This window comes from Mus caroli, unplaced genomic scaffold, assembly GCF_978045245.1.
Source record: "Mus caroli unplaced genomic scaffold, Mus_caroli_1 scaffold_9, whole genome shotgun sequence".
Lineage (NCBI taxonomy): Eukaryota > Metazoa > Chordata > Mammalia > Rodentia > Muridae > Mus > Mus caroli.
The window spans coordinates 96,274,418-96,291,860 of NW_028227264.1; positions in this window are offsets into that span (position 1 = coordinate 96,274,418).

Below are 17,443 nucleotides of genomic sequence, written 5' to 3' on the forward strand. Positions count from 1 at the left end.
CCTCTTCTGGACTTCCGTAGGATTGTTTTTATTAGTCCTCCTAACGCTAAGCTTACATACTGTTTTGAAGGAACTTGTTGCTTAAGGATATCTTAAATTAATAATATTATTACCCAGAACCAGATTTCATTTCTGCCTATTTTCATAGTGCGTTTACTGAAGCGTTTTTCTTAGTATGTTGAAATCATTTCTTCTTCGTTTTCTCCTTTTTTTCCCCCTAAGCTCTTAAAAACCAATCTTTTATCACGTTGTTTCTTTTCTGGAATACCCAGGAAAGATGTTATATACAAAACAGTAGTTAGCCTTTATGTGGATGGCTTTTTTTTTTTTTTTTTTTTTTTTTTACTCTAAAAGTCTAGAAATACTTCACACTTGAAGAAGAACGCCTTGCTCTCCTTTTTGAATCTGAGCGAAATCCAAATCTATGGTAGCAGGACATTATTAGCTCTTGAGAAAAGTAAACTCCACTCTCAGAGGGGGAGGCAGTGTCTGGCATGCAGGCAGGCACTCCCTCTTCCTTCCCTTCAGCAGGCGTCCCAGGGGACCAGGAGGGCGGGGCTCCCAGGGACTCAGGGGGCGGGGCCGCAGCTTCACCCTTGTTCAGTCTCCCGCAGAGCGAAGCTGTGTTTCCTTCCTCTCCCCTCTCCCATCCCTGCATTGTTCCAGCTGCCAAGCCTTCAGCATTTTCACCCAGTAAGAGGAAGGGAAGGGCAGAATAGAATGGCTTTGAAAGAATAACATTTCTTTTTATGCACTTAAATAGAACACCCGACACAAGGCATTCCGTGTTCCCTTTCAAGGACGAAAGGCTACTTGTTGTGACAAGAGAACCATAAAAAAACCTAGGATTTGCTATTTGGTAGGTGGTGGTGTGGTCACATTCTGCTGATGGTGAACATTACTCCGCTATTTTAAAGGACAGCCTGCTGTCTTCTCCCACACACTGCCGTCCCCCTGTGGGCAGCCACACCTGTCTTTCTGCTGTATTTATGTTTATTATTTTTCACACGGATTCTGAAGTCCATGCTCACTGTCCATGAGTGTGAGTATCTTTGTGTTTTCCTCTCTGTGGAAGACTTGCTCAAAACTCAGAGCCCGGCAGAGGGGCAGCACTCAAGAAGTGTTTGTAGCATAAAAAAGATCTGGTTTGCCATTCAGTGCTCTCCTACATACTCAGAGGAAAGTAACTGGCAAAATAAGGTATCAAGAGGTGGGAAGATGGCTTAGTCAGGAAAGTGTGTGCTCCACAAGATTATCCATGAGATAATCTACATCACACACACACACACACACACACACACACACACACACACACCATATAATCTGAGCCCAGAGACCCATTGTTTTGATTCAGGATCATCTTTCATGTTTTAAATCGAATGAAAATAAGTTCTTAATTTTCTTACATTGCATCTTTTGTAATCTGGAGAATTCAAACAATGCTGTCTAATCTGTGAATACAGTGGGAGAATATAAAGGAAGGGCAGAGTAGCTGGTCAGTCAGTGGTGGCTGTCATTATAACTAAACACTTTCAGCAGCAGTAGCTTGGGGTGGCAAACCAAAGGTCGTGGGCTGAGTCTAGGTTGTGCCATGTTCTTATATGGTTCCCGGCATTGTCCTGAACCCAGTTCAGAAGCCAGGAGTTGTAAGAGGCAGGGAGACTTGCGAAGCCTGGAACTAGCTCCTCTGTTCTTTAGCCTAGGTCCATCCAAGAATGGTCCATGGACCAGGTTGCTTCCCCAAGATGCTTATCGCTGGTCTGTGACAGGGAAGCTACAGAAAGTAAGATTAAACATTCGAAAACATCTGTAAATATCAGCCACTGAAAGCCAAGTTCATTATTTGCCTCATGAAAAAAAGAAAAACAACAACCCAAGGCTAAAACAGAAAACCTCGTCATTCCCCACTGAAATGGAATCTAATATGTTGTCATGGGATTTGGCTGTCCCAGTGACTTAGTAAGACATGTTCACGTGCTTGCAGATGGAAACATCTGGAAACCTATCAGGTGTGAATGATAACATATGTCGTGAGATTGCAAGTGACCTGGGAAGGCTGATGAACAGGCACATTAATAACGTCATGCTAATGAATTTTCTATGCAGATAATGGGCCAGCCACAGTTCACTCATCAGCTAATACAGTTGTAATGTGCTGTTTCCTATCTGAGCGAAGGCAGTCACATTCGGATATTACAGATGCCTCCGGCACACACACACACACACACACACACACACACACACACACAAATACTTATTCCCCTTTGAGGTAAATATATTCTAAACTGATAAGTTATCACCTTCCCCAACTTTCCTGGAAATCCAAGCAAATAACATTTCTATGACGGTCCTCATGCTTTTGTTGAATGTGCATATTAAAAACAAAGGAAAGAAAAAAAAAAAAGACAGACTGACTTTTTCCTTTCCTCTTTTAGAATCTGTTCCAAGGAGTGAAGCCTGCCAGAAAAAACAGACAAACTCTAAAGTACAACAATGCCTATTATGTGTGGGGTGGGCACTGCCAGACTCTGATTACTGTCCAGACATTAACCCCTCGAGTGTCTTAGGAAAGAAAGACCAAGTCGGAATCCAGACATTTCCAGAATTCTACAGACATTTGTGGTGTGAGAACTTGTGTTTTTATAGTAAGTACTGACAGAGGGACAGGCAAGTGAAAGACCCCACTGCTCCTGCCCTGCATGTTGTCAAGCCTCATTCTTCCAAGCAGACTGGACAGACCCCCTTGCCTCTGCCCTTGCCTCTGTGGGCTTGTCTGATGATGTGTGAGTAGACCTCCCCTATGTGTGGAGTCCACTCCAGGTCAGAGGGAATCGTCAAATTCTGCAACCATGGAGGAAACCCTGTGGGTTTGTTAAGGTCACCCCTTCATAGTAAGGCTGCTGGAAACAAAATGAAACAAAACAGAAAAAGTCTTAGGAAAAGTTCCTTTCTCTTCCTCACACATCCTTTGCAGGCCAACAGTCTCAGATCTCAGATAAGGAGAGCCCAGTGCTGCTCCCACTGAGACGTTGATATAATGTGTAAGCAGACTCTCTAGTATATGCCTGTACACTGCCCATGTGTGTGTTGTGCAGTAAGAGAGCTGGACTTAGGCAGTTCTGACTCGGGGCTAATTCTATTATACAGAATGGGAGGAACGAGTAGGTGGGGGATTCGTCAAGGCTGTCTCTACTTACCTTATCTTTATGTTACCCATCATTGATATCCTTTGGGTCATTGCTGTGCTGTGCTAAAAGAAAGCCTCCAAAATGATAAAGTCATCTTAACTAGATGTAATGATGACGCCTAGGGAAGTCACTGCAGATGCAAAAGCACCCTGAACTTTTCTGTTCATTGAAAGGATAAGATTCTATAGGCTGTTTCAGAGATGAGATGTCTGTTCTCTGGATGAAAAGGCACCTTGAGTGGAGGGCCAAGAGGAATGGATCCCATTGTTGCCCTTGTTTCTTTCACCTTGAAGGCACAGCTGCTCAGTGTTTTCCCCCACAGACCATAAACATACAAAAAAGAAATGTTGTGTCCCTTAGTCCAGAGGTTCTCAACATGTGGGTCTAGACTCCTGTGGGGGAATCACATATCAGATATCCTGTGTATCAGATATTTATATTATGATTCATAGCAGTGACAAAGCTACAGTCATGAAGTAGCAATGAAATAATTTTATGGTCTGGGTCCCTACAATGCAGTGAACTGTATTAAAGACTTGTAGCATTAGGATGGTTGAGAACTATCGCATTAGTCCATTCTAAGGAAGGGGTCCCTCTCTGCTAACATTGGTCAGTGCAGCATCCTCAGAGTGGGGGAACCCTTTTGCAGCCAAGGGAGGGATCTGGCTCCAAAGCAAGAGAACAATAAACTTCCCACCAGGCTGTTTCTAAGCCTTACTGTTCTATTCTGGACAGATGAAAGGCAATTTACATGGATGTGATCTGGATCCTGGACAGCCACCCTACCTTAGTTCTTTGGAATTTCACTCTGAAAAAGAAAGGCCTCTCTTTGACATTTAGGGGTTTAGGATCTCAGACTGAAAACATTCCCAGACTAGTGGTAATAATTCTGGCTTCTGTGCACATTTTAAAGAAGAATAGTAGACTCTCTTATATTCATTTTGGTGTCTTCTTAGCTGCCACCGTACTTAACAAAGCATCTCATTCCTACTTTTTAAAGGGTATCCTGAGACTGCATAGGATTCTGGAATATTTGCCGGAAACGCTGCCCATTGTTTTCAAAGGGCGTGGGCCAAATGCCCATCATTAAAACCCTGAAGTGATTGCATGGACATGAAGAAGAGGAATAGGCCTGCATGAGGGAAAATAACTGTCTGAGACTTCATGAGTCTCAAACAATGGGGCAGCTGCTTTCCCATAAACAGATGATTATTATTATTTCTACCTAGACAGCTTGATAGCAGGCATTATCTTCTCTCTGAGTGTCTTATCGAGTTCTGGCTGTGTGAGGCGTGGGTGATAAGGGGTAAGAAATGTCACCCATGGGATTGTCAAGGACTATTTCCATGCAGTCTGCACAGCAGCCAGTGTCTCAGAACTGAAAAGGAGTCCTATTGTTCACACTGGGCCCTCACTCTTCCGACTATGCCAGGAGTGAAGAAAAGAAGACAGACGGAGACGCTATTGTGTGGGGGGATTGCGATTTCATTACTCTCAGCTGAACGTCAAGCAGTCTTGATTTTTGAAAAGCAGGATCATCTTGGAAGATTTTTGAAGGGAGAGAAGAAGAATGAAGTGAGCTCAGAGATTCTTAGACCTGGGAAGGGGTGTGAAAAAAGAGAATGTGGCGTTCTCAAATCTCTGGACTTAAGATCCGAGACACATGAGCCCTGGAGTGATGAGCAATATCCCCTAACCACAGTGTGTGATCCAGTTCTTATGTATTGTCTCTCTCTCCTGCACCAGTCCTCAGAAAATCAGTTTTTCAGATTGCTCTTTCATCATCTCTTTCTTCATCGTACTAAGTCCTGGAAAGGAATTAATATGTTATTGCAACTAAACATTATGAAGGTTCTGCCTCTGAATAGTTGAAAGAAAATTCAATCTCTTTCTATGTTTGTTTCACCATTTCAGTTTTCTAGCCTTATATTTCCTTTGAGAAAACATGGCATCAGGAAGAAGAGAAAAAAAAATGTCAAAGGCGTGCTGTGTTCATATAGAGTTCCCTACAAAGTGTTGCAAATACTCGAGTCCTCTCTGGGCAGTATTAGGGTCACGTTGATGTTATAATGTAGGCTACTTGGGAAAGAACCAACTCTGCCCCCTCCCACACACAATGTTTTCAATCTCTGTGGTAGATGGAATTTCAAATGAATAAGATACTTTGCTCTTAAACCAACACAAGTGAAATCTTAGCCATAGCGTCACAGAGATAGGGAAAGAATCAGGCTGAGGAAGGAAGGGCAAAGAGGAGGCACAAAGAGGCAAGGGGGACGTGGGGGAAGGACAAGTGGCTTTGGCTCCTCCTGACATGTGATTGCAGGGGCGGAGGTCTCTTGTCTGTGTTCCTGTAGCACCTTGGCTGAAATGAGTACTGGAGGCACGTTTGTTAGTTGACTTAGTGAAAAGATTCAGGCTATCAGCATTAAGATATGGGAGGAATGCTACTTCAACTAGGGAGATTGTTTCCTGTTGTTTGAGACAGTGTCTCACTATGGGGCTGAGTCTGGTCTGGAATTTATAATCACTGTAATCAGCTCTCTAATGTGATAGGATTACAGGTGTGTACCACCATGCCTGGCTCAATTATTCTAGTCTCTTCAGCCCTTGAGAATTTAGTAGGAAGCCTAGATTTACAACTATTAAAAACTTTTAAAAAATATTAATTTATTATCTTTAAAGAACATTTTAAATGTCTTCCTTGACAATTTCATGAATGCATACAGTTATCTGGATAGCCACCGAACTCTTCCCTCTCCTTTATCAAATAACACAAATATGTTCACCTTATGAATTTCCCAGCCATTGGCTTTTATACCACCAGATAAAACCCTCCTGCGGATCTGGCCTCAAAGTCAATCAGAAAGTAGTTGGTTGACCCCACAACAGTCATGCAAGTATAGCACCACTGGGTGTGTCTTGCCTGGCAGGTTGGTAGTGTAGCATGGAGGGGCCACAACTAAGAAAGGCTGCTGCAGATAATTCTCCCCCAGCAGTCTGTGAAGCATCTCATGACACTATAAAAGTTAGCATAAGGTGTAATGGTTTGTATTTGCTTAGCCCAGGGAGTGGCACTATTTGGAGGTGTGACCTTCCTGCAGTAGGTGTGGCTTTGCTGGAGTGGGTGTGTCACTGTGGGTGTGGGCTGTAAGAGCCTCATCCTAGCTGCCTGGAAGTCAGTATTCTGCTAGCAGCCTTCAGATAAAGAAGTAGAATTCTCAGCTCCTCCTGTACCATGCCTGCCTGCATGCTGCCATGCTTCCTGCCTTGATGATAATGGACTGAACCTCTGAACCAGCCCAAATTAAAAGTTGTTCTTATAAGAGTTGCCTTGGTCGTGGTGTCTGCTCACAGCAGTAAAGCCCAAACTAAGACATCAGGGAAGCGATTTCAGCTCGATTTCTCTCAGTCCTAGGACCAAAGTGTGTGTTATCTTCAGCAGGATGGTATTACCATCTAGTTATTGTGAATAAACAAAAGCGATGCCAATAGCTCATGTTGTTTTGTGTGCCTGTGGAGCCTCTCTGGTCAACAACTCACAGGGAGGCATACTATACCCAACATAGGGATTTTTGTTTAATATCCCATATCTTCTTGTGGACAGTCATTCATTGTCCACTCCTGTAGCTTACTTCCGTTCAAACTCCTTCTTGTTTTTATATACTTGGTTGGTATATAAAAACAGCCTTTCATGGCTGATCCATCTCTCCAGCTCAAGCCTCTTCTTTTCAAACACTAGTTACAAAATAATGGGCTTTCGTAAGGCTTTAAAAAAATTATGTTTTGGTTAGTCCACTCCATCCTTTCTCTGCTTTATTATCTTGTTTCATTACCCCGTAAACTCTTAACCCCTAGTATTTCCACTTTAATATCACACGTTTCACTACCCGCTCTCTAGATCTCCAACTTCTAAACACATTTGATTACCTGGAGATCTTGTTAATACTCCAAACTGACCCAGAAGGCTTGGGAGAAGGTCTAAAGTTTAGCATTTATCAATCGCCTAGTAAACTCAATACATGAAATAGAGTCTGACAGCAATACCCTGTAGCAGGTCTTGACTTGTATATAGGTTGAGACCCCTTTTGATGGGGTGGTCAAATATCAGTTATCTAGAATATCAGATATTTATCTTATAATTCATAGCAATAGCAAAATTAAAGTTATGAGGTAGCAACAAAAATAATTTTATGGTTGGGGGTTCACCAGAACATGAGGAACTACATTATGAGGGTTGCAGCATTAGGAAAGTTAAGAGCTACTGCCTTAGAGTGATACACAGCATGGGGCTGAGCAGGATGTGAGGTCTAGTTCCTCACTGATTTTAAGACTTTGCCAACTTCATTCAGTCGTATCATCCCTATCATTAGCTGATTGGAGCTTTGTAGTCCTCCAAATTTTCATAGCCTTTGTATTTTAAAACAAACAAAAAGAAATCTTTGGGAACAACCAGTCTAAGTCTCTTTTAAAACCCATAGGGAGGTTGGCTTGCTCCCTGCTGGAGTTGTATGGGTAATTTTGAGTGATTAAACTGTACTTCAGCTGCTTCTCTGACTTCTACTACAGTAATTTTCCCTCTACCGGCTCTTTTATCATTATTAATTATTTTATAGAATACCTACAATTTGGGTGATGCAATTTCAAACGCTGGAAGAAGATGTGTAAATTATTATAATTTATTGCAGAACTACTTACTTGAGTAACATGCTTCAAGGTGACATTAAAATCGATGTAGTGTGTAATGTGTGCACGCTAATACACTTGTCTGTCCCTCTTTGTGACATAACACATTTATGGTCAGGATGGAATGCTTGCCAAGATGATTCAGTCTTCCAACTATCTCTACCCATCCTCTCCTATTGTTATATAGATACTTAACTTATAACAACACATGGTATTTCATTCTTCAGTCCCTGGGTCTCTGGGTGAGTTGCATGATTTGCTGGGTCCAAAAGACTTCATCAGAAGGAAGAAAATGTCAATTGTAAGTCTTCAGACTCCTGACACTGTCATAAGAACAAGCTGGGGAGCCAGAGTCAGGTGGATCACTGTGAGTTTGAGGCCAGCCTGGTCTGCAGAGCAGTTCCAGGACAGCCAATGCTACACAGAAACACACTCTCTCAGGGGAGAAGGGGGGAAGCTGGGGATTATCTTTCGGAAGGTAAAGGGAAAAAATATGATGGGCACTGTGTCAATGGAAGCAAAGCTAGAGAAGTCTGTAGTTAGCTGTCTTTCAGTGTACCTCTAAGCACAGACACCCAGAGTGAGCTGATAACTAATCTTTGCAGATATCCTAGGCTTTCAGGGAGCAGTAAACACCCAGAAAACCCACTTCATTTCCGGTACTGTGTTCTGCAGTGTGGCAGCCTTCGGAGTGCAGGGCTATACCCATCAAATGGTTCCAGTTAGGGTTCTACCTGCAAGACAGAAGGTCAGTTATCCTGGGGAAACCTATAGGCTCTATGGTTTCTTCCATTATTTTGAGTTATAGGAAGGAGTTAGCTCACATTATTTTCATTTTACTGCTAACAAAGACATTTTCCACAAAGGAAGGGAATTCTAAGCATTCCTTACTCCAAAGAAGCATAAAAGATGGGACCAAGATCTGAGAGTGAATAAGAAAGGTTTTAATTCTGACCTCGACATTTCTGTTTCCTCAAGATTAGGCATTATTCAAAATAAATGGATAACACCTATGGCTACCTGCCTCTCTCAACGGTGTTTATGAGAAGGTGCAGGTGCCATGAATGTACAATCTCTCCACAAAGTACTGTGTGACATATTAATGGCGCTATTTTTGATCACTCTCCTCAATTCCTTTATTTTTATTTTTAATTTTTAATTGTTTTTGCCACCTCTGGCCAATTCCTTTATTTTTGTGTTTTAGTTTTTAAATTCTGTATCACAGACTAGTTCAGGCTGGCATTGAGCTTCGAATCCTCCTGCCTCAGGTTCCCGAGTGCTAAGATTGTAGGTCATCATCAAGACCTTCTTCACTTTTTTTTTTTCTCTCTTAGTTTAATAGTTGCTTTAGAAATCATGATTCCCTTTATAACTTAACACCTACTGTATACACATCTCACTGTGCTCCCTCTGCCTTTGTATACACTCTCTCACTGGCTTCTCCACTATTGCTCTGAAAAGTAGTTTACTTTCTCATCTTGCACGTGAAGAACCTCTGGTACCTTCAAATGAATAGGGGCAAGGAGTCCATGAAGCAGAGAGCATGGACGCATTGTCCCAAGAAGGATCACTGGCATGTTGGGGTAGTCTTCATCTGAGTCCGACTTAGCTACTAATCAATCTTTAGCATTTTCTACACCATATAAAAGCTGCCAGGGTTAATTTTTCATTCATCCTAATACTTCACAACACCTAGTGTTTATAAAATTTGGTTAATTTTCTTCAGACACATTTCTTTCTGAGACATACTCTTGCTGTATGGTTCAATCTGGGATCGAATTTGTAATCATCCTGCATCAGCCTATACTGGGGTTATAGGCATGTGGTACCATTTCTGGCTCTGAGAATAAAGCTCCTGATATAATGATAATGTTTCCTGTATCCCTGGCTCTCAGATGGAGGGCAGTCTTGAGCTCTTGGTTTTCCTGGGTGCTGGGATTACTGTGCTGAAGACTAAATAAAGCTTCACATCGGCTAGGAAGACACTTCCAAACTGGTCTACCATCCCACACTGTCTTTGCATGTGTGGTATATGAGTGTGTGGTGTGCAAGGGTTTATGCATGTTCATGTGTGTGGGTGCACATGAATGGGCCTGTGTGTGTAGATATGGAGGTCTTGAGTCAATGCTGGATGCTTGTCTTAATCTCTTCCCACCTCATATAATGAGGCAGGGCCCCCCACAGCACCTGGGGCTCACTGCTTCCAATATCTATTCTAGCTTGCTTGCTTGCTCTTGGGATTCCTGGTCTCTATTTTCCCCAGGATAGGACAACACCATGCCTATTCTCTGTGGGTTTCGAGGTCCAAACTATGCTACTTATGCCAAACACTGTACCTGCTGAGCCATCCCTCTACACCTCTGAGACATTTTGAAAAGGAGAAGAAAATGACAGCTACTCTGAAATTTGGCCTAGACTTATTTTATTTATTTTTGCTTCTGATGATGTAGCAAGTTTCTACCTGAAATGCATATAAGCTAAGCACGTGGCAAACATTGTTTGGCCCCTCGTTGAATTCAGTTTCACTCAACAGTTAGGCCGAGTCTTGCAACCAGGACATTTTCTCTGCTCTCCTTAATTTGAGTGCTGTGGCTAACTTGATCATGTCTTCTAACTGTTCCCGTTGCATCATCCCTTGACCGTGTGAAAGGAAGTTTCGGCAGTGGCTGTAATTGCTGCCATTTATCGAGATCTTACTGAACGAGTCCTAACGTTCTATGTGTTTCACTTGGTTTAGCTCATGTGTGTTTCACAAGGCTCCATTAAGACAAGATCTATTATTATCTCTTATTATCCTGTTTTATAGATGTGGGAACTGAGGCAGAGAAAGATTAAATGGGTTGCCCAGAGTCAATAAAACTACAAAGAGACTGAGCAGAACTTGAAGGAAATATATAACTCAGTGACACTATAACTTGTTTACTGGCAGACTTTCTTTTTTGTTTGTTTAGTTTTATTATTTTTAATCTGCATATGAACGTGTTACGATGCACGCAGAACTGTAGGTGCCCACAAAGGCCAGAGGTATCAGATTTCCTTGAACCTAGAGTTATAGATGGTTGTGGTACCTGATATGGGTGCTGGGAATTGAACTTGGGTTCTCTGGAACAGCTGGGTGTGCTTTTAATTGCTGAGGCATCTTTCCAGCCCATGACAGTTTTACTTGAAGCTGGATATCATGGGAAGTGTAACCTAACCATGGCAATGCCATAGCCTTAAATAGTATCTTTTCACAAGTCCTGTGCGTATTCTGAATTGCGTTTGGGAAACTCAGTGTTCAGGAAGATATTTCCAAGTGTATACACTAAAGGACGGGAAAGGTGTAGAAGACATACTGTCTCCTTTGTGCACTTGAAGATTATTAGGAGGTGACGACTTCTTTTTAAAGTTTTCTTATTTTGGAGAGGGCAAGGTGGGAGAATATTATTCTGAGAATGTCTTCAGGTCACAGTAGACATGATCCTTGAGTTCTCATCATTTCAGGACACCATCATCATGATATTATTTGTTACTCTCACCCTTTGAGGCATGAGTAGTTTTGCTTCTGACCTCTCTTGCCTCTACATTTTCAGGTTCAAAAAGCTGTAAGCTCCTCCAGACTTTCTCCACACAGTCCTGCTATCCCCGTGTTCTGGTAGATGAAATGATAGCTGTTACCATGTCAGTTCAGGTGAAGACTGCAACCTTTATACAACCTTCACACAGTTTCTACAGAAATACAAGACATACTATTTAGGGACTGAACGGTACACCACAAAAATCTGTTAGGTGGCATCCTAACTGCTAGTTCCCCAGATGACCTGGTGTGAAAATAAGGCGGTTTCCCATGCAAATAGTGAAGAGGAGGTCACACTTGATCCAACATGACTTTGGTTTTAACAAAAAAGAGGAGAAATTTGGTTACAGACAAAGGGAGAGATGAGGATGAGGACAGAGACCAGTGACATTTTATACACCAAAGAATGTCAGAAATTGCCCGAAAATTACCAGAAGTCAGACGAGAAGATATCAAATAAATTCTCCCTTCAGGAAACTTAGAAGAAACCATCTTTCCAATATTGTGGTCTTGAGTTGGTAGCGTCTAAAACTAGCAATACATTTCTATTTAGATACCTTGTTAATGTGGCCCTATCAGATAAACACAGTGCCAAAGATTTCTCCAGTTGGGTAGATTTTTTTTTTTTATTTTTATTTACCAGGAGGAGCCATACCACAGGAAGGGATCACATCACATCACACAGCTCACAGTATCAGCTAATTAAATTCTCCCCTCCCTCCCCCCCTCCCTCCCCTCCCTCCCCCCCTCCCTCCCCTCCCTCCCTCCCTTCCTTCCCTCCCTCCCTCCCTCCCTCCCTCCCTCCCTCCCTCCCTCCCTCCCTCCCTCCTTCCCTCCCTCCCTCCTTTCCTCCCTTCCTTCAACTAAACTTTCCTTCCTTCTTTTCATTGTATATACAAGAATACGTGCATATTTGGTGTTTGTGTGCATGTGTGTATGTGTCTATACATTTGGAGGTCAGAGGCTAACCTAGGGTCTCATTCCACCTCAGTCAGAGGTAGCCTGTTTTGTTTGTTGTTATTGGTTTTGATTTGTTTTTGTGAGGGGACTGTGTCCCTGGGGTAGCAAGTCCCAGGAATGCATATGTCTCTTTTTTCCTAGTGATGGGATCACAAGCATGCTGGTGACCAAACTCAGGTCCTTAAATTTTTTTTAAGATTTATTTTATATATACATAAGTACAATGTAGCTGCCTTCAGATATATCAGAAGAGGGTATTGGATCCCATTACAGATGGTTGTGAGTTACCACGTAGTTGCTCGGAATTGAACTCAGTACTTCTAGAAAAACAGTGCTCTTAACCACTGAGCCATCTCTCCAGCCTCCAGGTTCTCAATTTTGTGCTGCAAACATTTTAAGGCCTGAGCTATCTCCACAGTGCTCCATCCTGTTCTCTATTCTCTCACCTCAGCTCTTATACCTTAGGTTAGCACCCCTGGTACCTATATACGAACTTGTCTTGCTATTTTTCAGACCACGTTTTCCTTTCCCTTGAAGTTGCAGCATCAGGTAACGTCCAGGTCCTGGCATCAGCATCTAGCCTAACCTTTAATCAAACTACACATCAGACACAAACAGTCCATTCACTTGCAGAGATTCCTGTACAGAATGTTACAGTCAAAATATTTTCTGGATGGACTGGTTTCAAAACTTTGCTTTGCTCCTGGCCAGCTAAATGGGTTCATTTCCCTCTTGAAAAATCAGTCAGAAATGAAGAGTCAGCCACCCTTTGTAAGTTGCCTGCAGATCTCCTGCCTCTGTTCATTCATCACCCCTGTAAATTTTCGTTCAGGGCTTTCTTCTATTTAGGAAGGAATAGGGGACAGGGTGGTGACATTGAACACAGCAGATACAATCTTGGTCCCCATAGAATTTGCTTCTCTATTAGAGGAGGCTGATGGATAGAGTGAAGAAAAATGATACAGCAGAGGATGCAGGGGTCAGGGGTTATTATCTGAGAATGATGGGAAGCTCCTCTAAGGAAGGGTCACGTGGACAGAGATGGGACTAAAAAACAGCATTTCCTGAATCACGGAAGAAGGGATCTCTTTGTGAAGGCAAGGCTTGGTTTTATTTACACTTTCCAGTAAGACTCAGGATTTCCGGTCTCTTGAAGATGATTGTTTATGGAAGAAAAGAAGGTTGTGAGTGCCGAACAATCACTGGAAAGTCTTGTCTGGCTTAGGGAAGGGGGAAGGACAATGTTTGCCTGGAATTTAATCAGAGGAGACAACACTGAAATTTCCTCTTAACTCCAGGCATTTAATGTCCCAGTGCCTTTTCAGCCAAGATATACACACAGCCCATGACCACTGTGGTTTTTTGTGGCTTACATTTTCATTGGTCAAATATATTTCAATCCTTGATTCATAGTAGGGAGACATAGTCAGCTTGCTTTTCCTCCCAAAGTTTCATGAAGAGGAATGGTGGTATCTGTCTGCTGAATATTCCTTTAACTGTCTGCAGCAGATCTTGAAGGTCAACATGATCAAAAGGGGACAGAGCTCTGAGACAGTGCTTGAGTCAGGTACAGTTCAGTGACTTCATTTTACCCTAACTCACGAAGGGAATTCAGATGTTATCAGTGAATCATAAATGATGGGAAGCAGAGGTTCTTGTAGTTTCTTGGTAATTGAAAAGGGGGACTTGCGTATTTGCTCAAATTGTAGCTATGTTGTTGATCTAAGTGTTCCATTATAAGCCAATAACCAATTGCCTGTCCAAACCAATAGCAAAAATAAAGGCTGACTGTACATATACACACAAAGGTAACCCAAAACAGATGGATCTAATGTAAAAGAGGACAGAACTAAAAGAGAGGCATTTGTAATTTACACTTGGTGAACAGTTTTACACTATAATATGATTGTCAGAACTTCTGGATGGCCTGCTTACTGTTCAAGCAGGGCCATGATTGAGTTGGAGAGAGATCCAGGGACAGATATGGTAGAGGTGAAGATGAGAGTGAAACAAGACTCCTAGTACTTGGTCTTCCTAGATGCATTGGGTTTCGTATTGCAGTGCTATGTGGGAGTTGTCAGTACTTAGCCCACTTCCAATTGTCTAACCACCCCCAAAGCCCATCCCCTGTCTTTTCCTTTTCTCTTCTTCAACATCTCTGATTTACCACTGACATATTGAAGCACTGAAACCCACCCAGTCAGATGCCAGACAGGGCTGTCTGAGACTCTAAAATTACCCATCCAATATGCCATTGATTAAAACCATCCGTGGGAGCCCATCCAAAAGTCCAGAGAGTTAGAAATAAGTATGGAATTCTTCTTTTAGACGGACATGTAAATTATGAATTTGACTTTTAATGAAAGGCATTTTAATATTTTATTTCTTAGTCTGGCAAGAAGTAATAACTTCAAGATGGGAAGTAGGTACCTCTCTCTCTTCCCTCAGCCATGGTAGACACTGCTCATTACTTCTGTCACTAATCTGGCACTCTGGTCTTGGTCTCAGAATGCTTTACTATATTGTACTTTAGATGGCAACTGTCAAGTGGTGAGGGTAGGGTGTGGTTGCTATCTCTGTAGAAATGGAAGCACAGAGTTCTGTTTAATTTATTATGTATACAACAGCAGAAAGCTGGCAGCTTGTTATGTATATGATATATTTAATAGTAATATGATTAAAGTAATATAAGTGTTGACTTTGTAGTCTTTGATTGGGCAAAAAGCAGTCTTAAAATGTGCTATTTAGACCAGAAAACCCATGATCACAACATATTATTGATATGTTTATAAAAAGGTAAAGGAAGAAAGAATATGTTTTGGTGGATGTGTGGTGAGGTGTGGGGGAAGGGGGTGCCTCGGTGGGCCCATGCTGAGGCATCCCTTCCCCCTGAAGGATCAGCCCCATGACAGTATAGTATAAAATAGAGTATATTCAGGGCATGGGGAGGGGAGTCAAGAAGATAGTAGAGGCAGAGAAGGCAGGGGAGAGAGAGGGGGGAGGGAAGGGGAGGGAGGGAGGGAGAGAGGGAGAAAGAGAGAGAGAGAGAAAGAGAGAGAGAGAGAGAGAGAGAGAGAGAGAGAGAGAGAGAGAGAGAGAGAGAGAGAGAGAGGCCATGAGCATGTGGAGAGAGAGTAGGGAAGGGAATAATGGAGAAAGCAGAAGCAGGAAGGCAAGAACTAGAGCAAGAAAAAGAGGAGGGGGCAAACAGCCCCCTTTATAGTGAATCAGGCACACCTGGCTGTTGCCAGGTAACTGTGGGGCAGAGCTTAGACAAAACGCTAACAATTGTAGTACAAAACTCTCTAATGTTGAGGGTTCTTTAGTGGATTTTGACAATGGCAATAGGTAGGCCTACGATATAAAAACAGTTTTGAAAAGTAGAGATACATGCAGAATGAAGCACAAGGGATAACATGAATTAGTTCTCTTTCAAAATAATTATAATTTTGCATTTAGTATTTATGGTCACGAAGCATGCCTTACATATGGGATGAGTCTTCATTCATTGGTTTTATTTATTTTAAGTTATGCTTTGGGGTTTTTCTACAAAAAGCAGAATGGGAACAATGGGAAGGGATTTTGAAGTCAAAGGCCTTTTTGCAAAGCCCGGTGATGTTAGCCTGCAGAAATTAAAGAAAATAATTCACTGTCTGAGAGACTTGATTTTCTCTGGAGAGTGGCTGGCAGGAACCAAGGGTAATGATATTGATCTTTTGAGCTTTTTGTGAGGATCCAGCAAGCAACCATTTCTGGCGACACTTGAAAACTCCAAGACGCTGACAGACATAGGCAATTTTAAATAAGAGATAAGTGAACTACTTACAAAAATCCATCCATACAATCTATCGCTCTAAATTGTTATTGTTATGAACATCTGTTTTAAATTTCAAATTGAAAAAATTACAATTCAGGGCTTACTATATTTTACATCTATATCATGCAGAGACAACGGCAGGAAAGGTGGGAAGCAGCGTATGTCAGTTTTATTTCGTCTGAGTTTCTGTTTTAAGGTTATTTTTTCCTCCTGACATAGATTCAGCAGTGGTTTGTTGGTAACTATCTCTTGTGAGATGTGTATGGTCACCACAGATTGACCCATGTGTGGCGCTGGTATAGGTGACATGCTGCAAACCTCAGAAATAGAAAGCAGTTCCCTATTTTCAGCCTTGTCTAAAATTAAGTTTTGATTTCAACTTGGTGGCTGTGGTTCAGCAATAGCCAAATAAACTTCAATCTGTTTATTTAATGTTTAGTCTAGGCTAGTGGGCTGACTTGACAAAATACTCAGTGGTTCTCCCACAGAAGAATTATATCCCTCACTGAGTTCTTTCTCCATTCTGTTTTCTTCGGAGCATTTATTAACCCAACTCGTGCTCACTGTTTGGAACATTGAGAGCAGAGCTTATCCCATGTGAATGAGATGAGCCACAAGAAGCCTCTGGAAGGCATGCAGCCATTAAATTAAAGCTCTCTCAGCCCTTTAAGAGGGTTTTTATCAAAGTGTTCTCCCACAGAATAAGGAAGACTACCTGTAGGGATCCCTATGTGGGGCCTCATGGTCTTGCCTCCCTCTGCCATGTCTCTCACCGATACTATAATTGTTTCTTGTGATTTCTTTTAAGGGGTAAGGGAGTTGTGTCAATTAATTTGCTACCTGTTCTTCTTAACCATGCTGGGCTATTACAGGACTAGACATTCTCCAGGCATAAATCCCAGGACTTTGTGGAATTGTCTTCTGTGTCCCCAAGTTGACTGCAGAACTCCAGTTGTTCAGTTGGATTGTCCTGACTCTAGAAGATAAGAAAGCCTTTTCAGTCCTTGTTTTCTGAAGACTTTTCTTGCAAATAAACCTTGGATGACTAGAAGTGCCCATAGTATGAGAAAATATTGGCTGTCATCAGGACTCTGTTTAAAGCTTATTACCACACACAAGGAAACTGAGTGTTTGTGGGTAATCTTAGTCCTGATGCCTACCTGTAGCTCTGCCGATGGTGATGCTGGCCTCCAGTTTCTCTTTACCTTACTCTGTGGACTTTGATGAACAAGAGGTAGT